This window comes from Salmo trutta, chromosome 4, assembly GCF_901001165.1.
Source record: "Salmo trutta chromosome 4, fSalTru1.1, whole genome shotgun sequence".
Lineage (NCBI taxonomy): Eukaryota > Metazoa > Chordata > Actinopteri > Salmoniformes > Salmonidae > Salmo > Salmo trutta.
Window position 1 is genome coordinate 35,656,789 of NC_042960.1, and position 16,191 is coordinate 35,672,979.

At 42.6% G+C, this 16,191-nt stretch overlaps 1 pseudogene; it reads right to left on the bottom strand.

Moving 5' to 3' along the window:
* Nucleotides 1–16,191, bottom strand: part of LOC115193017 (GDP-mannose 4,6 dehydratase-like) — a 177,148-nt pseudogene that overhangs the window by 157,666 nt on the left and 3,291 nt on the right.

Here is a 16,191-nt window from a genome sequence, read left to right on the forward strand (position 1 = left end):
GTTAGCTAGCTAACGCGTAGCAACATTATAGCCAACATAGCTAACAACGTTAACATTATCTTAGTCAGACAAGTTCTTCTTTGCAAATTGACTAGCTAACACAAGCTATTTAACATAACATATTGTTAATTACTAGCTAGCTAGATAATGCGTGTTTAATTAGTTTTCTTGCTATATTTAAATGTCCGGTAGCCCGTGTGGCTCAGTTGGTAGAGCATGGTGTTTGCAACGCCAGGGTTGTGGGTTCGATTCCCACGGGGGACCAGTATGGAGAAAAAAATGTATGAAATGTATGCATTCACAACTGTAAGTTGCTCTGGATAAGAGCGGCTGCTAAATTACTAAAAGGTAAAAATGTAATTTGTCTGTGGCGGTGGTGCAAGAAAACATTAATGGTTACAAAAGTATCCATTTGTCACAAGACAAGGGTTTAGCAGTCCTTAAGTTAAGTACATTTCCAAGAAGAAATCCTAAACATTATTTTCAAGCATCCCATTGTTTCTTAGGAAGAAACTAAGAAAAAATGAATACTAGCTAGCAGGCTAGGCAGTTCAAATAATGACCAGTGTATAGCTGACAACGTCTTAACTTTAGTTACTTTTTATTCATTATTACAGGAAAAGAAACCCACAACAACTTCATTATTTACAAGTTAATGATGGCGATTTTACAGAAAATAGCTTATGGTTGTGAGTGCGCCGAAATAAAAGTAGGTCATTCTATCTGAGAATTTTAGCACTCCTGCGGATCTCCTCACAGATGGATTTGGACTTGTTGCTGTAGCAGCCCAGTAACCACGACAACGGATGTTGTGACAGTCACAGACACATTCACTTTTTTCATGTCTGTGCAGCATTCCACCAGAGTAAAAATTAAATGTAGTTTTGACCTGCTACACCTAAGTATAAACCGACATTTAGATGTCCCAAGGCTGTTCCATTCATAAACTGTCTGTGTGCTGCTGCTGCATTGTGGTTATTCAAGTTTTTTAAATAAAATTTATTCCGGTTATGACGCACACACTCCGCCAGGTCACGGTGGCACGCTGGGACAATGGCATCACAGTGTTTCCTGTATGTGGAGGTGGAGGATGCGGTGATGTCATCGCAACAGAACCTTCTTACATCATCTTCTCCCAGCTCCATTAGTGACTAATGACCATGTGGTGCTGGAGCAGGGAGGGGCAGCAGGCAGGTAATGAATGGCCCTTTAATATCAAACAAATACACACACACAAACACACACACAGAAACACACACACATAGTTCCAATACTTTGCACCACTCAATTATATATATTTTTTGAATAGCGTTGAATTCCCTGTGGTTTTATGAGTTTATAAAGGACATGAAATGTGCTGTGAGGGAAGGGAGAGTCCATTATAGCCACACACATATACCCTCATGCACACCAGCACACATGGACGCACGCACACACACACACCTACCCCTTCTGGGGTGACACCTGCCCCTCCAGGGGTGACAGAGTAAAGTCCAAAACCCCCTCAGTGCCACGGCCGGGGTTCTGAACGGGCCGGCCAACCAAAACGCCACCCTGGGTTGAGAAACACAACAACCAGACGTAAAAGTGTGTGTGTGTGTGTTGGGAGGGGGGGATGTTTCACCACTTCAGACAGAGGAATCTGATGAGAGCTTTCATGGTTTATGAACAACAGCAGACATACCTCTGAGAGGAGGAGATGCCAACATACAACATCCTGCTAGAACGATGCAGAAAGAGGGAGGGATGGGGGAGAGAGAAAGAGAGATAGAGGGGGGAGAAGGAGAGAGAGAGAGGGTAGCTCAGTTTGTAGAGCTTGCCATGCCAGGGTTGTGGGTTCGTTTCCCATGGGGGACCAGTATGAAAAATGGATGCACTCACTACTGTAAGTCGCTCTGGATAAGAGCGTCTGCTAAATGACTAAAATGTAAATGTAAAGGGAGAAAGAAAGAGAGAAGGTCAAAAGAAAGGCTGAAGAGGAGGGGGCAGTGTGCGTATTGTCCAAATAAGTGTTCTGGGGGAAGACCAGCTTCTTAGATTTCATAGGGTCAGAGGTTCAATCTGTCTGTCGGTTTGAGTGTCTGTCTGAATCCATCCCTCCTTGCATATCTCTCTGTCTGTCTCCACTCGTCTTCCTCATTCCCTGCCAGCCCACACTCAATCCCTTATTCAAACTTTCTTCATCGCTAACTCTCCCATGCCTCTTTCATTCTAATGCTCTGTCCCTCCATCTCTTCATCTGTCTCTAAGACAAATCTCCCTCAGTCAGTCAAATTACACTTCTCACCAGTCAGTCTCAATGTCTGACTCTATATGCTTGGAGTAACTCCAATTTAGCTCATATAACCGTTCCCACACCCTCCCCCTGATTCACCCGTCTCTCTAGTAAACCATTAGGAATTACTGGCCGACCCCTGACCTTTGACTGCGGTCGTGGCCAGGGCTTTCATTAGGAATAAATCATAAACACCTGAACAGGCGACCCGGGCACAGTGGAGGGTGTGTGTATGTGTATGTGTGTCCGGTCATGTGGTACTCATTTCAGGTCACAGTGGTGTGTAAATCAGGTTAAGCCAGTGCTCACGACCTCTCTAACCTCTGGGCTCACAACGCATATAAAAAATCCATGTTATTTACCACAACCAGTGGCTTTGGTGTGTGTGTGTGTGCACACAAATCTGTGGTAGTGTGTGTGTGTGTGTGTGTGTGTGTGTGTGTGTGTGTGTGTGTGTGTGTGTGTGTGTGTGTGTGTCATTCATTCCCCCAAAACAAATCCTAAAAAGTAAGGCTGGAAATAGTAAAAATGTGCTTCACCCATAGCAGGCATTGCTCCAGCAGTTAGCATATATGACTTATGAGCGCATCATGGAACATTGTAAGAAGTTTAATACAGTACTGGAAGTGAGCTATAATTATAGGCAGCAGTGCTCATATCTTCTGGGGCTCTCGCGGTTGAAGAGGATCCCGTTGACAGCAACCAGGTTATAGGCCTCCCTGAAGTTCACCACGATCCAGGCATACAGCTTAGCAGCACCTGAGAGACAGAGAGACAGAGAGACAGAGAGACAGAGAGAGAGAGAGAGAGAGAGAGAGAGAGAGAGAGAGAGAGAAACATGAATGTGCAACAGTCAAGTCATAACATTTGAGTCCTGTGTCCAGTGGTACTACAGATCATGTTTCACTGGACTGCAGTCTAATGATGAGTGAGTAGAAGCAATCACAAGACTGATAACGTCCCCTCCTCCTTTCTCTCATAGTTTCCATCGTTCTTTCTTTGATCTCCCTCACCATTTTCAGCGTCTTTCTATCAACCCCTCCATCCTTGTCCTCCCGCTCTCTCCTCCCCTTCTCTCCTCACCCTGTCCCCTCTTCTCACCCCCCCCCTCACTCTCTCCCATCTCCTACTCTCTCCTCTCCCTACACCTCTCTGCCTCCCCCTCTCTCCACCCTCTACCCAGTCCTAACCCCTCCTCTCTCTCCTCGCCCTCCCTCTCCAATGATGAGAGAGGTGCCACAGACTCAGGGAGGGAATGGAGGGTAGGAGAGGGGAGGGGAGGAGCCCTGCTCGTTGATTAAGCCACAGGGTCGGCACACTGACATGGACAGGAGGTGAAGGGAGGTCACCATAGTTACGCCATGCTCCCCCCCACCTCTAATTAATAGTGGAGCGGTCCTGGTTATTATGGTATGCTGCATCCCCTCCCTCCCATACAAGCAGATCAGGTGTCGACAGACAGGCAGGGAAAGTGTCAGGGAGGGGAACATTTGGACAACACGGAACATGAAACCTGATATCACGCTGAGACGTGTGTGTGTTTGTGTGTGTGTTTGTGTGTGTGTTTGCGCTGGGCATAAAGGTGTCTTTGTTAAAGTATGACCCACTTCAGTCTTCAGTAAGAGGTTTAGCCTGGGGGAGTGTGTAGGCAACTCTGAAGCCCTCTCTGTTCACACACGCATGAAAACACGCACATATACACACACACACACACACCTTTTTGAAGAGCAGTGCTAGGGAATAGAAGCGTCCATATGAAACTAAGCTTGAATGTCCTCCGAGTAGAGACGTGTGTGCGTGTTGTGCGTGCATGCGTACGTGCGCACGTGTTGTTACCAAAAGGTAAGAGTGGGTAGAACGGGGTGGACCTTCCCGTAGAGTTCCCCAGTTAGAGGCCTTGTAGAATTTTGCCTGGACCTTCCCGTAGAGTTCACTAGTAGAGGCCTGGTAGAACTTCACACTCTTGGTCAGACCACACATCTTTATAGCGTACAGCAGACGCCGAGCACCAACACCATCCACATTAGAGTGTTAGTGGAGCTCTGACAAAGAATGAGAGAAAACATTCATGTCAATACAAATGGAAATCATGCTAGTGTTAAAGTGTTGTTCTGATGCGGTTCAAAGGACCAAGAAGTTCAACTTTTAGGGGGTATGTAGTCTGGAGAGTGTGTGTCTCTTTCCCTGTGTGTGACCAGACCCTTTGAGGACAAGATCACATTTAACCTTGTAAAGCCAAGCTGGTCGTGGTCGACACTCCTGGACTGTGCGGTAGGAGCGCTGTCTGCACAGCGGAAATGTGTTGGTGGTTGACTGTGAATACACACACACATACACACACACACACACACACACGTACTGTACATACACACACACACTCTGCACAGTGGAAACGTGTCAACAGTTTACTGCTTCCCCCCTATTGCTACAGGGCTCTAGGATAAAGACCCACTATTTAACATGATAGAGAACAGAGGGGCTCTTTTTGGCTCACTCACACACACACAAACACACACATAGGTTGGTTTCGATCACCTTCGATTAAACTCCTCCGTTCGAGCTCAGCCTAATCAACCTTGACACTCCACTCTTTTTGTTGAAGTTTTTATTAACGGTGCCCACTACACTCACACTCACACACACGTACTATTGGCTTTGGGTGGTATTCGTCTACACACACATCTACACACACTGCCTAGTCAAGAAGTGCTTTCTCCCACTGAGCTGTCAGGAGTTGTTGAGTGAAACAAGTCCCTAAACTACCAGGCTACTACACCAAGCAGTGCAGAGGGGGGAGAGGCCTGGGCTGCATCCCAAATTGCATCCTTTTCCCTATATAGTGCACTCTGGGCCCTAGAAAGCCCTATGGGCCCTGGTCAAAAGTAGTGCACTATAAGGAAATAAGGTGCCATTTGGAACACAATCCTTGGCTGTGTTTCTCTGGCTCCAAATGGAACTATAGGCCTAACAGACCCACAATGCCCTCTTTCATGTGAGGCCACTACCTTAAAAAACGAATGCCAGCTCTTATAGACAATTCTACCCCTCACCTTTTTCTCTCCCCTTCTTTTTTTCTTATCCTCTTCCTCTCCCGTCTCACTTTTTTACCCTCACTCCTGTCCTTCATCTTCCTACCCTCCTCCTCTCCTACTTCCTCCTCTTCCCCCTGTCACATTTACTCCTTTTGGTTCTTTCCCCAGGCGTTATTGTTTCTGTTTATGTGTTTCATGTCTATACGCTACTCGTGTTTGTTCTATTGTTCGATGTTTCGTTTATTATTAAACTCACCACCTGCACTTGCTTTCTGACTCTCAGCATATACTTGGCGGCAGGGTAGCCTAGTGGTTAGAGTGTTAGACTAGTAACTGAAAGGTTGCAAGTTCAAATCCCCAAGCTGACAAGGTACAACTTTGTTGTTCTGCTCCTGAACAGGCAGTTAACCCACTGTTCCTAGGCTGTCATTGAAAATAGGAATTTGTTCTTAGCTGACTTGCCTAGTAAAATAAATATATACGTTAAAGAATACTCACTCTGTTTCAAGTGTTTACGCTTTTCGTGCTTCTTGTTTTGTTCATTTATTCATTAAATTCACTCCCTGTACTTGCTTCCCGATTATTAGTGTACACGTTACACCCCCTCTTCCTCCCTCTTCTGCGTAACCCTAGCTTTTGTCATTCCTCGCCCTTTCTTGCCTCTCACAGACCTTAATGTGCTACCTCCCTTACTTACCTCCCTGTGTGTGTGAGCCTGTCCATTCCTCTTGTTTTTATTTCACAGAAGAGGTATGCAGAAGGAACACACACACACACACACACACACACACACACACACACACACACACACACACACACACACACACACACACACACACACACACACACACACACACACACAGGCCGTGGTATCAAAACCAGCTGAGAATCGCAGGGTCCGGGACTTCTTGACATCTTAAATCAAACAAATTGTCTTAATGCCTACACTCTCTGTCATTATGTAAGGTAGGGCCGTGGTGCTGACGGCTTAGAGGCCAGACATTTCTGTATGTGTGTGGGTAGCTGCAGGGCTGCGTGCGTGTCTCTGGCCGGGCCTCTCGCTCTTTCCAGACCCCTGATATTGTTCTAGGTCCAGGCACCCAGCCAAGCTCTGTCATCATTGGGGGTCCACCGGCCGCCAAGCAGATATTGAGACATAAAAAAAGAGGTAACTGTTTAAAAGGTTTCTAAATGTACAGAATACGTGCAGACCCGGGGTTTGGGATACACTCACAGACACAAGTTCATATATTCGTACGTGTACTGCCTATTGGAATCCAAGCTTTTGATCAAGGACTAACTGTGTGACTTGACAGATATTAATATTAATTATCTAATAATGGAACACTAGTCACTTTAATAATGTTAGCATATTTTTGCTTTATTCATCTCATATGTACAGTTGAAGTCGGAAGTTAACATACACTTAGGTTGGAGTCATTAAAACTCGATATTCAACCACTCCACAAATTTCTTGTTAACAAACTATGGATTTGGCAAGTCGGTTAGGACATCTACTTTGTGCATGACACAAGTAATTTTTTCCAACAATTGTTTACAGACAGATTATTTCACTTATAATTCACTGTATCACAATTCCAGTGGGTCAGAAGTTTACATACACTAAGTTGACTGTGCCTTTAAACAGCTTGCAAAGGACCTTGTGCAGATGCTGGAGGAAACAGGTACACAAGTATCTATATCCACAGTAAAATGAGTCCTATATCGACATAACCTGAAAGGCCGCTCAGCAAGGAAGAAGCCACTGCTCCAAAACCACTATAAAAAAGCCAGACTACGGTTTGCAACTGCACACGGAGAAATGTCCACTGGTCTGATGAAACAAAAATAGAACCGTTTGGCCATAATGAACATCGTTATGTTTGGAGGAAAAAGGGGGAGGCTTGCATGCCGAAGAACACCATCCCAACCATGAAGCATGGGGTTGGCAGCATCATGTTGTCGGGGTGCTTTGCTGCATGAGGGACTGGTGTACTTCACAAAATAGATGGCATCATGAGGATGGAAAATTATGTGGATATATTGAAGCAACATCTCAAGACATCAGTCAGGAAGTTAAAGCTTGGTCGCAAATGGGACTTCCAAATGGACAATGACCCCAAGCATACTTCCAAAGTTGTGGCAAAATGGTTTAAGGACAACAAAGTCAAGGTATTGGAGTGGCCATCACAAAGCCCTGACCTCAATCCCATAGAAAATTTGTGGGCAGAACTGAAAAAGCGTGTGCGAGCAAGGAGGCCTACAAACCTGACTCAGTTACACCAGCTCTGTCAGGAGGAATGGGCCAAAATTCACCCAACTTACTGTGGGAAGCTTGTGGAAGGCTACCCGAAACGTTTGACCCAAGTTAAACAATTTAAAGGCAATCCAACGAAATACTAATTGAGTGTATGTAAACTTCTTACTCACTGGGAATGTGATGAAAGAAAAAAAAGCTGAAATAAATAATTATTTCTACTATTATTCTGACATTTCACATTCTTAAAAACCGTGGTGATCCTAACTGACCTAAGACAGGGAATTTTTATTAGGATTAAATGTCAGGAAAACGGAGTTTAAATGTATTTGGCTAAGGTGTATGTAAACTTCCGACTTCAACTGTATATACTGTATACTCTTCTACTGTGCCACTTAGTCTATGCTACTCCGACATTGCTCATCCTAATATTTATATTTTCCTTAATTCTATTATTTTAATTTTGTGTGTGTTGGGTGTATTGTTAGATATTACTGCACTGTTGGAGCTAGAAACAAGGACTTCGCTACACCCGCAATAACATCTGCTTAACATGTGTACGTGACAAATAACATTTTATTTGATTTGATTTAGAGCTGTAAAATGTGCACACACACACACACACACACACATGCACACTACTCTTTGATGAGCAGTGGTCCTGTTAAGTCTATAACAGTTAGATATAGTGGTATTGTTCAACTTCCTCTTTCCCCACATGGACAAATGGGTCAGGTATGAGGTCACACACAGTAGCGTTGATGTAAGCAGTCCTCAGTCTTATGAACAGCAAACTGCCAGATATTGGAGAGCATATATTGAAATTACAAAGGAACTGACCCAAACCATGTTGGAGAGCAGCATCACAACCACATCATCAACATTCAACTACACTGATTCCTCCCCTGATTTTCTATATTAGTGTTTTATTTGTAAGAGCATTAAAGAGGACAGCGAACATATTAACCAATATGTCAAATCCAGAAACTGACACACATTTTTCCTCCACTACAAACAGACTAATAGAGTGATCACTAAGAGAGAGAAACCTCAGTTGCTTATACCTTTGTCATCACATTTGTGTGAGCTGAAATTAGGCCATTCGTGTGTTAACAGGGCAAATACAAACAGGCTAAGATCCCCTCAGGAGCACGGGTTAGGCCTCGCGTACGTACATACACACGTGCTCAGACAGATCAATTACTCCACTTTCATGAAGTTTACTCAGCAACGTCCCTCATCTCTGTAAGCATGGTGCCTGGGTTATAGTATGGGCTATGGGACTACATGAGGGGAAATAGCATCACTGAAATATCACTATCCCTCTGATTCACACTGCTGTCGACGAAATGACAGCTAGCTAAGTACACCTTTTGTTATGATTGTTACTAGATCTATGAGTCGTTCAGGAAGGATTGGGAGTGGACATTGAGTTTATACTCAAAATGAACACAAGATTCGTCCCTGTCATACTCTGAAATAACTTGTGAGTTTTAGAATACACTGAATCATCAATGTAAAGTACATCTCCTCCCATAGCCTACTGTTAGAACACAAAACATAGGAGTGGACATTAAGGTTGTAGGCTACTTTGGAAAAAGATGCGAGTTTAAGGACATTGAGGTCAAATTTCACAAGAGATCTACATTATGCAATACTACACAGCAGCACATCTCTTTACATCTATGTGTACAGTATATGCTGTATCTATTACCATGTACTGTAATGTATATGTTATGAAGGGTGGTTGCTTCACCAACCTCTGCAGCTCTAGTCCTGTCTTGTTTCAATTGTATCACTTATGTTTAGGTTGTACACACAACCTACACACACCTGCCAAAAAAACCAGAGCATTATATTTCCTTGTGATGTGCCAACTTGACGTTCCCTAAGAACCAGACACAATAACACTCAAACAGTGGGAGAGAGGGAGGGAGAGCGGGAGAGAGAGAGAGAGAGAGAGAGGCGATTTAACAAAGTTCAGAGCCTTGTTGGAACTCGCGTCACGTCATTAATCGTTCCCCTTTGATTTCAGTGGAAACCAAGTTTCTTAAAATGGATCAGAATAACAGCCTGACAGACTACGCAGAAACATTCCTATCTCTACTGATGCCTGCCTCTCTTTGCCCGGAGAGGAAACAAGCGGTATCTCACTGACAGACACTGCCATCACACACTGAACACACACCAGAGGAAGCATTACCGCAATAACTTCTATAACCACGTTGTATAAAGACACAGCATTTCAATGTCACAGGTAGCCCATGGCAAGTGAATAAGTCCTCTGGTGTGTGTGTTTTTTATTTTATTCTCCTTGTGGGATAGGCAGTAAAGATTTTGGCAGGATTTTGAAAGGATTTTGAATGGGAATCAATTGTTTGGTTCCCACGAGGATAGTAAAACAAACGTACATGTGTGTATGCGTTAGTCTATTCTTTAAAAAAAAAATGACACACACGTACGTTTGCTTTACTATCCTCGTGGGGACCAAACAATTGATTCACATTCAAAATCATTTTTTCCCTAAACCTTAATCTAACCCTAAGCCAAACCCCTAACCCTTCCAGGCCAAGATTCACAAAATCTTCTTAAGAAGAAATGTCTTCTAGGCTTAAGAAGAAAGCTAAGCAAAGTTGCTATTCCTCAAAAAGGTTCTTGGAAATTTCTTGCCCTATTCTTATAGAGGTCGACCGATTAATAGGAATGGCCGATTAATTAGGGCCGATTTCAAGTTTTCATAACAATCGGAAATCGGTTTTTTTGGACGCCGATTTGGCCGAATGTTTTTTTGTTGTTGTAATAATTTTTTTTTACATGAAAAAATGGACCTATATTTAACTAGGCAAGTCAGTTAAGAACACATTCTTATTTTCAATGGCGGCCTAGGAACGGTGGGTTAACTGCCTTGTTCAGGGCCAGAACGACAGATTTTTACCTTGTCAGCTCGGGGATTCAATCTTGCAACCTTACGGTTAACTAGTCCAACGCTCTAACCACCTGCTTTACATTGCACTCCACGAGGAGCCTGCCTGTTACGCGAATGCAGTAAGAAGCAAAGGTAAGTTGCTAGCTAGCATTAAACTTATCTTATAAAAAACAATCAATAAATCATAATCCCTAGTTAACTACACATGGTTGATGATATTACTAGTTTATCTAGCCTGTCCTGCATTGCATATAATCGCTTAGGTACACGTTGCTCCAACCATAAACATCAATGCCTTTCTTAAAATCAATACACAAGTATATATTTTTAAACCTGCATATTTAGTTAATCTTGCCTGCTAACATGAATTTCTTTTAACTAGGGAAAATGTGTCACTTCTCTTGCAAACAGAGTCAGGGTATATGCAGCAGTTTGGGCCACCTGGCTCGTTGCGAACTGTGAAGACTATTTCTTCCTAACAAAGACAGCCGACTTCGCCAAACGGGGATGATTTAACAAAAGCGCATTTGCGAAAAACCATAAACATCAATGCCTTTCTTAAAATCAATACACAGAAGTATATATTTTAAACCTGCATATTTAGCTAAAAGAAATCCAGGTTAGCAGGCAATATTAACCAGGTGAAATTGTGTCATTTTGCGTTCATTGCATGCAGTCAGGGTATATGCAACAGTTTGGGCCGCCTGGCTCGTTGTGAACTAATTTGCCAGAATTTTACGTAATTTAGACTTAGGGATGCCACCCGTTAGATAAAATATGGAACGGTTCCGTATTTCACTGACAGGAAAAACGTTTTGTTTTTGAGATGATAGTTTCCGGATTCGACCATATTAATGACCTAAGGCTCGTATTTCTGTGTGTTATTATGTTATAATTAAGTCTATGATTTGATAGAGCAGATTGACTGAGCGATGGTAGGCAGCAGCAGGCTCGTAAGCATTCATTCAAACAGCCCTTCGCAATGCATTGCGCTGTTTATGACTTCAAGCCTGTCAACTCCCAAGATTAGGCTGGTGTAACCGATGTGAAATGGCTAGCTAGTTAGCCGGGTGTGCGCTAATAGCGTTTCAAACGTCACTCGCTCTGAGACTTCGAGTAGTTGTTTCCCTTGCTCTACATGGGTAACGCTGCTTCGAGGGTGGCTGTTGTCGATGTGTTCCTGGTTTGAGCCCAGGTAGGAGTGAGGAGAGGGACGGAAGCTATTCTGTTACACTGGCAATACTAAAGTGCCTATAAGAACATCCAATAGTCAAAGGTATATGAAATACAAATCGTATAGAGAGACTAGTCCTATAATTCCTATAATAACTACAACCTAGAACATCTTATCTGGGAATATTGAAGACTCATGTTAAAAGGAACCACCAGCTTTCGTATGTTCTCATGTTCTGAGCAAGGAACTTAAACGTTAGCTTTTTTACATGGCAGATATTGCACTTTTACTTTCTTCTCCAGCACTTTGTTTTTGCATTATTTAAACCAAATTGAACATGTTTCATTATTTATTTGAGGCTAAATTGATTTTATTGATGTATTATATTAAGTTAAAATAAGTGTTCATTCAGTATTGTTGTAATTGTCATTATTACAAATAAATACATTTTTTAAAAACTGTCTGATTAATCGGTATCGGCTTTTTTGGCCCTCCAATTATCGGTATAGGTATCGGCGTTGAAAAATCATAATCTGTCGACCTCTAATTTCTTATGTTTCTCCTTAAGCAAAAAGTTTAAAAGAAATTAGATGATTGAAAATAAAGTTATTGGAAATGTTCTTAATTCAAAGATAGCTAAAACGTTTATTCTAAACTCAGGGAAGTGAGAGAAAAAGCTCATGGAAGCAATTGAACATGTTTAAATCACTCGCAAACTTAATCTGAAAGTTAATCTGATTATTTAAAACCCAAGAACATGTTTAAAAGAACAGTAATCTCAGTAACAAATATACTAACATGATTGCCATTGCTAACTAGATAGCTAGCTAAAACGGTTCCCTAGCAACATACATCTTAAGAAGATTTGTAAGAAGATATTTGAGAAGTTCGTAGGAAAATCATTCAATCTTAAGATATTGTTGAGGAATTGCACTTAAGAACTATCTTATGAACTTTTTTTCTTCAGAAGCTTCTTAAATGTTTGCGCAAGACGTGTTTTGTGAATCTGGGCCCTGGTCCTCTCAAGGAGAGTAAAACCAAAAACACTAACACCAGAGGACTTCAAATCAAATTTTATTTGTCACATTCACCGAATACAACAGCCTTTAACCAACAATGTAGTTTTAAGAAAAAAAGTGTTAAGAAAGTATTTACTTACCCACTAGCCATAGGATACCTGTGACATTGAAATGCTATGGTGACAATATGAAACAATAACTTACAGTTTCCCGCCATATTGGTATGTGAATTGGAATGTGTGTTTGCTACACTCGCAGTCCTGTGCTATTAAAAGACGACGCTACATTTAAAAAATATATACACATATATTTGACCCCTATTTTACCAGGTAAGTTGACTGAGAACACATCCCACTACACATTCAGAAACCAAGACACCATTCACCATTGGTATGATGTGTACGTTGCCTTTGTTGCCAGGTGCCTTTGTACTGTAGCATTAAAAGACTGCTCTGCATCCCAGGTTAAGAAGAAAACACACCATTCATTCAAGCCTATCTTACTGCAGCAGTTTCTAGCTCAGGACACCCACTGACAGACCTGTGATAAGGCATTGGTTTTGTCCCAAATTGCACCCTATTTCCTAAAAAATGTATGTAAGGAGTAGGGTGCCATTGTGGATGCACACACTTAGTTGTGATAAGTCATTGATTTCCTTATCACCTAGTTAGTCATGAGAGATCATAGTGCAAGGCATGACACCCACAAAGACCCCGATTCCCCTGCACTGTTTTTCTACCAATGATTTCCCTCTCCCTCTCGCCTCAGTTTGTCTGTCTATTTAATTGCAGGTGCTATCGGCTTGGCTAGCAAAGATGTCGCTGCAGCTATGGAGATGAACAAATACAACTCAAACACTTAAACAGGGGAGGAGGGGAGGCTGAGAGAGTGGGAGATACGGCACATGTATAGTGAAGGTATGTGTTGCGTACGAGAGAGTCTGTTAGGGCAGGTACACAGAGACCTGTAGATCTGCTGTCAAACACAGGATTTATAGAAGAAGAGAGTCTGGAAAGTCCCTCAAAGATGCCTCCCGGCCTACTCTCACTCTCTACCTCTCCCTCTCATCCATCTCTCCATCCTTCCTCCTGTCTCCATCCCTCTCTCCTACCAGATCAGTGTGACGGGTATCGATATGCGTGGGCGGCCAATCTCGCTGCCTAGCGTCAACACCCTGTTCCCATTCTCCTCCCGACGCTCTGACTTGCACGGAATGCCTGGAATGTTTTGGCCAATCCGTTGCCTTGATGATCCTAAGCCCATTAGTGTCATCAGTCATCTATCTCCTAGCTTCATAAAGAGATAATACCGTGCATGTTCTGTAAGGCACCATTCTAATTGGTAGTATATGAAACAATGATGAAAGACGTGGATAGACGTTGTGATCTCGAAAATGTCTAATTTCGTTTCTTTTGCTGCGTGATTAGGCATGTGGAGAGAGGACTAGACTCCTGTCCTTAACTGTTGGGTAAAATGCTTTACATAACCAGAGAGGGAACTCCCTGGGAAAGATAGGAGAACCTATTCACTCCATCCCAATCAGCCCGTTTAGCCTGCAGACGCCAATCATCAATCATCCTCCCTCACAAAAATAGACATGCGTGTAAACATGGCAACAGACCTTATTACAGTGGTCTGTGGTCAGGCCCCAGGGCTACTGCTGCGTTTAGCAAATACACACGCATATGGTCGGGGAGGCGTTTTTGTGCGTGTGCGTGTGCATGTGTGTGTGTGTGTGTGTGTTGCATCATCGTCTTTACCCTGAGGGGTGTTTAGCTGTAGTTTGCCAACATCAAAACAACAACACACACACACACTCATCTTCTGCAGTGGGAGAATGGTTGCACCACACAACTGCTCACTGTGAATCAGAGATTCATACATATAGTGCAATATACAGGTAACTGCCAAAAATAAAGGAAACACCAACATTAAGTGTCTTAATAGGGTGTTGGGGCACCAAAGCAGCTTCAATGCACCTTGACATAGATTCTACAGGTGTCTTGAACCCTTGTTGGAGCAATGTGACACAATTCTTCCACGGAAAATGCCATCATTTGGTATTTTGTTGGATAACACTGTCTCAGGCGTCGCTCCAAAATCTCCCACAAGTGTTCAATTGGGTTGAGATTTTGACTGTGACACACACACACACGCGCGCACGCACACACACACACACACACACACACACACACACACACACACACACACACACACACACACACACACACACACACACACACACACACACACACACACACACACACACACACACACACACACACACACACACACACACACACACACACACACACACACACACACACACACACACACACACACACACACACACACACACACACATCCTTTAAACCAACTATGCTCCTTTGAGACCCCTCTTTCAAAGTCACTAGCTAGGTTTCCATCCAATTGGTGACAGATTTTCATGCGAATATTCAAAAATCTGCATAAAGAAAATCCATATTTTCCCACCAGTGGTGTGTTTCCACTAGAGTTTAATATTTTCCCGGTATTTTACAAATGTTCCATCCCGAGAATAAACCACTTTTCTCCCGGTTAACCTGGTATTTCCCGCCAAAACGGCAAGTGTCATTTGAAAATTCAAACCTGATGCTACCTGAGCCTGATGAGCCATACATTAAGTACATTTTATGAGCCCTACATTAAAGACATTTAATGAGCCCAAGCCCAAAAAAGCCCAAATGATTGTGCCATTATCCAATACATACTGAATATTATATAGGCTTCTGCACATTTAGCAGGACAGAAAAACATAAAAGCCCATAGATGTAGCTAGCCATATGCTCTCTTGGGTAAATAAATGAATGTAGCTCCAGTAGGCTAATCGTTTTGAGTGTGAACTGTATACTGTACTGTGTTATACTGTATTATATGGACTGGGATTATGCACATCGTTCAAACCATGATAAAGCAGAGAGAGAATATGGGATTCTGGTGCATCACATGGGGCCTACAAAGTCACAAGTATAGGTTACAAATTGTATTTTAATTTTGTAATATAAATTGGGCCTATTTCTATAATTAGTAGGCTAAAGCATATATACCTTTCATAGTATTTCCCCTAATGTTATTAGCCTACCTCCTCTATATCTCTCTATTGTTGCTTCATTTCTTCCTCACTTTCAACAGTTAAACTATATACGTTTCGTTGTCCTTATCTTCATCATTCTAATGACATTGTTGAATAATGTAGAACTAGAATTAGATGCAGAAGGATTTCACTTCTCTACCCGAAGATTGAAAGGTTATGGGTCTGAATAAATAACTGCAACAGCCTACCGACATCGCACGTTCGCTCTTCTTTAAAACTACCCATGAGTTCTACTGACAGCTGTATTTAACATTCAGCAAACAAGAGCTTGCGACCCTCTTCGACGAGTCGATTGGTATAAGAAATGCTAAAAAATATGTCCAGCAAGCTATTCTAGTCTAGCTTATTCCTGCATGGGACTCCAAGAGCTAAGGA